The sequence below is a fragment of the Octopus bimaculoides genome, chromosome 23, assembly GCF_001194135.2.
Source record: "Octopus bimaculoides isolate UCB-OBI-ISO-001 chromosome 23, ASM119413v2, whole genome shotgun sequence".
Taxonomy (NCBI): Eukaryota; Metazoa; Mollusca; class Cephalopoda; order Octopoda; family Octopodidae; genus Octopus; species Octopus bimaculoides.
The window spans coordinates 7,105,202-7,112,843 of record NC_069003.1 but is presented as its reverse complement, the minus strand read 5'-3'; the positions used below and the strand labels follow the sequence as shown (position 1 = coordinate 7,112,843).

At 38.9% G+C, this 7,642-nt stretch overlaps 1 protein-coding gene across 1 annotated transcript in view; it reads right to left on the bottom strand.

Annotated features, from left to right (window-relative positions):
• Positions 1-7,642, bottom strand: part of LOC128250597 (centrosome-associated protein 350-like) — a 30,737-nt gene that overhangs the window by 15,108 nt on the left and 7,987 nt on the right. The window lies entirely within an intron of this gene.

The following is a 7,642-nucleotide window of genomic DNA, read 5'->3' as shown; positions in this document are numbered from 1 at the left end:
ACACACACCATGTTGCATGCCACATGGTGTATGAGTTCATGTTAGCTAACCAGGTGGATGTAATAAAATAGTGAGGATAAGATGTAGCAAAACAGATAAGACTGATAAAAAGGGTGAAAGAGGTTGTTTTTTTTTCTTTTTTTCTTTTTTGGTAATTCCTTTCGGTTTGTTATCAGTAAAAGACTTTTAGTAGCACTGTGCAGAGTTTGTAGAAATGCACGTGCAAGATATGCAACGCTGCACAGCAATGATGTTAAGGCACTGAACCAAGAGGATCTGTGGAGATTGGGAAGAAACAAAGGATGGCCTGTAGGATATGTAAAGTTAAGGATATGTAATGACAGGCAGAGCTCAAGTGATCTGAGACAGTGGATAGACATTAGAAATATAGGCAAGGTTGTGTGGTAAGAAGCTTGCTTCCCGCATGGTTCTGGGTTCAGTCCCACTGTGTGGCAGCTTGGGCAAGTGTCTTCTACTATAGCCTTGGGTTGACAAAAGTTTTGTGAGGCGATTTGGTAGACGGAAACTGAAAGAAGCCTATCATATGTATGTCTATGTGTGTGTGTGTGTATATATATATATATATATATATATGTATGTGTGTTTCTGTTAGGTGTGTTTTCATGTCTGCTTGACAGCCAGTGTTGGTGTGTTTATGTTCCTTTAACTCAGTGGTTTAGCAAAAGAGACAGATTGAATAAATACCAGGCTTAAAAAAAAAACGTACTGGGGTCAGTTCATTTGACTACAAATTCAAGGCAGTGCTCCAGTATGGCCACAGTCTTATGACTGAAACAAATAAAATAAATAAGAAATAAAAGATGTGATGTTAGTCAGGCTGATGAGACCTGCTACGGTCACCACGGAAACCAGAACTACCTGTTTCATGGTTGAGTTACCAGCGACAAAACTGACTCTGTTCCTCACTTGAGTAGCTTGGAGGAGGGTGTGTGGACACCCAGGAGGACCAAAAACAAGACATGTCAAAGGGTGGATGAGCTCACTGTGGACCAACAGCCATCCAGTTGAAGAAGGCGACAGGGCAAACCACCCCAAAATTTCAGCCAAGAAAACCTCAAGCTACAAGACAATGCATGATTAATTCTAAACAATGTGAATCAATAAGCATTAGATTTGACAGAGGAATCTGAATGCTAAAAGGGTTAAACCAGCCATTTTCAGGCCCAAATATTCTACCTGTTTTATATTCAAATGTGCCAGATTTGGCTTCTCACACTTACTCTACAATGTCATTCTGAAAGTGTACAATCACATCAGTGAAATCACAAAGCTATGTGATACTAATGCATGATTAATTCCAAACAACACAAATGAATAAGCATTGAGTTTGACAGAAGAATCAGAATGCTAAAGGGTTGAGGTTTATATTTCAGTGAATAAAAAAGAAAATGGAAAAAAAAAAGAAAAGAAAAGAAAAACAAAGCACAACAATGAAAAATGAAAATGAGAGCTCGTTATAATAACTGTGTACTGAACAAGAAGGAAATTGAATGAAGTTGTAGCAGTCACGACTTATGTGCAATCAAAAACAAATGTCGACTCGACAAGTGTTTGGTTCGACTAACAAAAAAGGGTGAGAGGAAAATATTATAAGCAGATTATATAGAGAGGCAATTAGCTTGATCCAGATCAGCTTAACAAGAAACATAACAAACAAACAAAATAAAAAAAAGGTGTTAATTATAAAAAAGAAATCTACAAACAATTTCCAAGAAAAGCTGAAAACTTTTTCATCGATTTCGAGATGTGGATTATATCAATTTACATGTAAACATGTGTTGTTATTTTCAACCAAGTCATTGCTGATAGAGCAGGGTTGGGATCAAATATTGTTTATGTTATTTCAAACTAGGTTGATGTTGTTGTTGTTGTTGTTGGCACTCCGTCGCTTACGACGACGGGGATTCCAGTTGATCTGATCAACAGAACAGCCTGCTCGTGAAATTAACGTGCAAGTGGCTGAGCACTCCACAGATACGTGTACCCTTAATGTAGTTCTCGGGGATATTCAGCGTAACACAGAGTGTGACAAGGCTGGCCCTTTGAATTACAGGTACAACAGAAACAGGAAGTAAGAGTGAGAGAAAGTTGTGGTGAAAGAGTACAGCAGGGTTCACGACGATCCCCTGCCGGAGCCTCATGGAGCTTTAGGTGTTTTCGCTCAATAAACACTCACAATGCCTGGTCTGGGAATCAAAACTGCGATCCTATGACCGCGAGTCCACTACCCTAACAACTGGGTCATTGCGCCTCCACTAGGACATCATCATTTAACATCATTCAAACTAGGACATCATCATTTAACATCTATCTCCCATGCTAGCCTGGGTTGGATGGTTTGACGAGATCCCAGTGGGTTCAAGGACTGCTTTGGCATATGAAGGTACATGGTTTAGTGGTCAGGGGCATTTGGCTCTTGATCCTGAGGTCATCTGTTCAATTACCAGCAGTGTATTGTAGCCTTGAACAAGACCCTTTATTTCACATTGCTCCAGTTCACTCAGCTGGCAATAATTTAGTTGTACCTGTAATTCAAAGGGGCCAATCTTGTCACATTCTGCATCACGCTGAATCTCCCTAACAACTACATTAAGGTTACGCGTGTCTGTGGAGTCCTCAGTCAGTTGAATGTTAATTTCATGAGCAAGCTGTTCAGTTGATCAGATCAACTGAAACGCTCATCATCATAACCAACACAGAGCCAGGCTTTGGTATGGTTTCTACAGCTGGATGGCCTTCCTAACACCAGTCACTTTACAGCATATACTGGGTGCTTTTTCCATGCCACCATCACTAGTGAGGTCAGCATGTAGACTCTAAGATTATGAAACCTGAAGTTGAGGGTAGCTTTATGCTGGGAGATGAGGGGTTTAAAATAAGAGAGAAGAGTGGGGAGCAGGACACCATTGGTTGAGTAGATTTGGGGTCAAAGACAGTTGATCCATGCAGTTGATCAACTTATACAATGTGACATATGAACTACCTTTGATGAGCCCCTTTAAAACAAGGATCATATATACAGGGACCATATAAACAAAGGCTATATAAATAGGGTCCATACAAACAGAGACCATATAACAAGGGAAGGGACATCTTTTTAACTGTCACGTGTTTTAGTCAGTGGACTGTGGCCATGCTGGGGCATCACCTCGAAAGGTTTAGTCAAACAAATTGGCTCCAGTACTTATTTGCTTTCTTAAGTCTGCTAGTTACTGTATTGGTGGTCTCTTTTGCTGAATCGCTAAGTTATGTGGATGAAAACAAACCAAAACCAGTTATCAAATGGTGAAGTGAGAGGACAAACACACACCCCACACATATTCACACACACACACACACACACACATGATGGGCTTCCACGCAGTTTCTGTCTCCTAAATTCACTCACATGGCATTGGTCAGCTTTGGGCTATAGTAGAAAAAACATTTGCCCAAGATGCTGTGAATTGGGACTGAAGTCACAACCAGGTAGCAATAAAGCAAGTGCCTTAATCACTCAGCCATGGCTGCACCTCGAAACAAAAGTGAAAGGTTTTAAGTGCTGCACTGCTATGTATCTCAATGCACCAGCTGACATTTCAACACATTTAACTTCCTAGCATGTCTAAAACAAGAGAGTAAGGATCTCACAAACTCTATGCTGTCCCTAGCACAAGTAACACATAAGACAAGGGGAAGGGATTAATACATAGTCGCTCAGTATAGACACGAGGGAGTTTGTGTTCCTTAACAAACTCACACACTTCTGGGTGTCGTCAAGACTAGAAACCACAATACGGATATTCTGCTTGATCAGCCCTGCCTGTCATTGTTCCTGGAAAAAACTGAAGGCAGCCCAACACGACAAGAAGCATCATTACCAATGCTTAATTTGCCCAGACCTTGTTTGCAGTCCGTATACAACATCAGCAGTCATAAGGGAACTGTTCCCACCTCTCATTTGCACTGTTACCACCACAAATAAGCATATAAATAAACAAACTGCATGTGACACCTTTGGCAAGTGTCTTCTACCATAGCCTCAGGCCAACCAAAGCCTTGTGAGTGGACTTGGTAGGTGGAAACTGAAGGAAGCCTGTTGTGTGTGTGTATGTGTGTGCATGTATATATCTATGTATGTGTGTCTGTGTGTGTGTGTATATATCTATGTATGTGTGTGTGTGTGTGTATATATATCTATGTATGTGTGTCTGTGTGTGTATATATATCTATATATGTGTGTCTGTGTGTGTATATATATCTATGTGTGTGTGTATATATATCTATATATGTGTGTCTGTGTGTGTATATATATCTATATATGTGTGTCTGTGTGTGTATATATATATCTATGTATGTGTGTCTGTGTGTGTATATATATCTATGTATGTGTGTCTATGTGTGTATATATCTATGTATGTGTGTCTGTGTGTGTGTATATATATCTATATATGTGTGTCTGTGTGTGTATATATATCTATGTATGTGTGTCTGTGTGTGTATATATATCTATGTATGTGTGTCTGTTTGTCTCCCAACCAGTGCTTGACAACTGGTCTTGGTGTGTTTATGCCCCTGTAAGTTAGCAGTGCAGCACCTTGAGCAAGTATCTTCTACCACAGCCCTGCATTGATTAATGCCTTGTGAGTGAATTTGACAGACGGAAACTGTGTGGAAGCCCACTGTATATATGCATGTGTGTGTGCGTGTGTGTGTGTGTGTGTGCGTCCCCACTATCCTGTGACAACCGGTGTTGGCTTGTTTACATCCCTGTAACTTAGAAGTTTGGCAAAAGAGCCCAATAGAATAAGAACCAAACATGAAAACAAAACAAAAAAAAACGAAAAAGAAAAAAAGAAAGAAGTAAATAAGTGCTGGGGGTCGATTGCCCCAGCATAGCCACAGCCAAATGACTGAAACAAATAAATAATAATTATCCTTTCTACTGAAGGATTAGGGGAACTTTTAGAGGAGGGGACTAGTCGATTACATCGACCCCAGTGTTTCACTGGTACTTAATTTATCGATCCCAGAAAGGATGAAAGGCAAAGTCAACCTTGGCAGGGTTTGAACTCAAAAAACGTAGTGATGGGCAAAATACAAATAATAATGATAATAATAATAATAATAATAATAATAATAATAATAATAATAATAAATAAACAAATAAATGAATATAATTTTTTGACACAGGTCGACTTACAGTTGAAGAAGAAACATGTATAGGACTAACAACAAGAACACAGATTATCACGTTAACAACAATAACAACAGTATGCATGTAAATCCAAAGACCCAGTAGCCGACAATGAGACTGCATTAATAGTTAAAAAACAATACTGACCGGAAAAGCAAGGTGTCGACCGAAGAATTTTTTTAAAAGACACAGAAAGAAAAATCTCACCGACCACCAAGAAACCACCTACTGACAAGGTAGATCTAAAATATACACATATAATGTGTGTGTGTGTGTGTGTGTGTGTGTGTGTATATATATATATATATATATATTATATAGTTGTCGGTGTTGTTGTTGCTTGTTGGCTGGTTGGTCGGACGGTCAGTTCGTTAGTATGTTGTCCTATAACTACAGATAATGACATGGTTGTATAAATAACTGCTTCACTGAAACCACACATTCTCATACAATTACTAAACTTGTCTGTTTTTGCTTCTTTATAATATACAACAGCAGCAACAACAATAACAAAACAATGTTTTGTTATTGTTCTCACTGGATTTTTTTTTTTTTTTACTTTTGTTGATATTTTTGTGACTTTTTTTTTTCTTTTTGCTCTGACTTATTTTGTTTATTTATTTTTTTAATTTATTTATTTGTATGTGTGAAACCCTGATAAATATACATAGAAAGATTAAGATGTTATGTCTACATGGGTGACTGCATGTGTATGCGTGAGAGAGGGGGGGAGAGAATATGTAGATATGTGAGTGTAGATGAGAGAGAGAGAGAATGAATATATAGATGTGTGAGTGTGAGAGTAATACTTGTGTGTGTGTGAGAGAGAGAGAGAGAGAGAGCCAGACAGACAGACTGACTGACAGTCGGAGAGAAAAGGAGAGAGAGAGAGAGAAAATGTAGTTATGTGTGTGAGAGTAATACTTGTATGTGATAGAGAGGAAGAATATGAAGGTATAAGTATGAGAAAGTAATATTTGTATGAGTATTAGAGAAAGGGAGACAGAGATAGAGACAGAGAAAGAGTGAGAGTGAGAGTGAGAGAGAGAGGAAGGGGAGAGACTATATGTGCATGACAGAGAGAAAGTATGTGTTTGAGATGTTATGCTGAAAGGAAAGAAAGATAGTATTAGTGTGTCTAAGTAAGAAAGAGAGAGAGAGACAGAGAGAGAGAGAGACAGAGAGAGACAGAGAGAGGCAGACAGACAAATAGAGAAGGAGAGTGTTAAGCCAACAAGGAAATTATGTTAAAAGCAAAATTATATGCTTTGAGAAGAAATGTTTTTTTGAAACTAAGACATCTTGAATATTACAAGTGCATAGCCCAAGGGGAAAAAAAGAAAAAAAATTGGTATGTCTGCTACCAAAGAAATACAAAACAATGGAGCCTGGAGTCAATTGGGTGAGAGACATTTGCTGCAAGTCCTTTAGCCAACATGTTATACAGCCTGACACAATAATGAAATAAATAAATAGTATTTATTTCTCAGTGTATACACATCATAAGTGGAGGCGCAATGGCCCAGTTGTTAGGGCAGCGGACTCGCGGTCATAGGATCGCAGTTTCGATTCCCAGACCGGGCGTTGTGAGTGTTTATTGAGTGAAAACACCTAAAGCTCCACTAGGCTCCGGCAGGTGATGGTGGCCGAACCCTGCTGTACTCTTCCACCACAACTTTCTCCCACTCTTTCTTCCTGTTTCTGTTGTGCCTGTAATTCAAAGGGTCAGCCTTGTCACACTGTGTCACGCTGAATATCCCCGAGAACTACGTTAAGGGTACACGTGTCTGTGGAGTGCTCAGCCACTTGCACGTTAATTTCACGAGCAGGCTGTTCCGTTGATCGGATCAACTGGAACCCTCAACATCGTAAGCGACGGAGTGCCAACAACCACAACAATACACATCATAAAGGAACAGTTATATTTTTGTTTGTAAGCCAGGTGTATATATATATAGATGCAGGTATGGCTGAATGGTTAAGAAGATTGCTTTACAGCCAAGTGGTTTTTGGTTCAGTCCCACTGCATGACACTTTGGGTGCCGGGGCTGACCAATGCTTTGTGAATGAATTTGGTAGGCGAGTAACTCAAAAGAAGCCTGTTGAGTGTGGGTGTGTGATTTTTCACTCGCCACTGCTTGACAACCAGTGTTGGTTTGTTTGTGGCCCCATAACTAAGTGGTTGGCAAAAAGAGACTGAAAGAATAAACTTGAAAATATATGTACGGGGGTTAATTTGTCTGTCTAAAAACCCTTCAAGATGGTGCCCCAGCATGGCCACAGACAATTGACTAAGAAAAGTAAAAGATAGAACACACATATATATACACATATTCGTATATATATATATACAACATATATATTTATATGTATGTATGTATATATATTTATATGTATGTATGTATATATATATATATATATATATATATATATATATATATATAT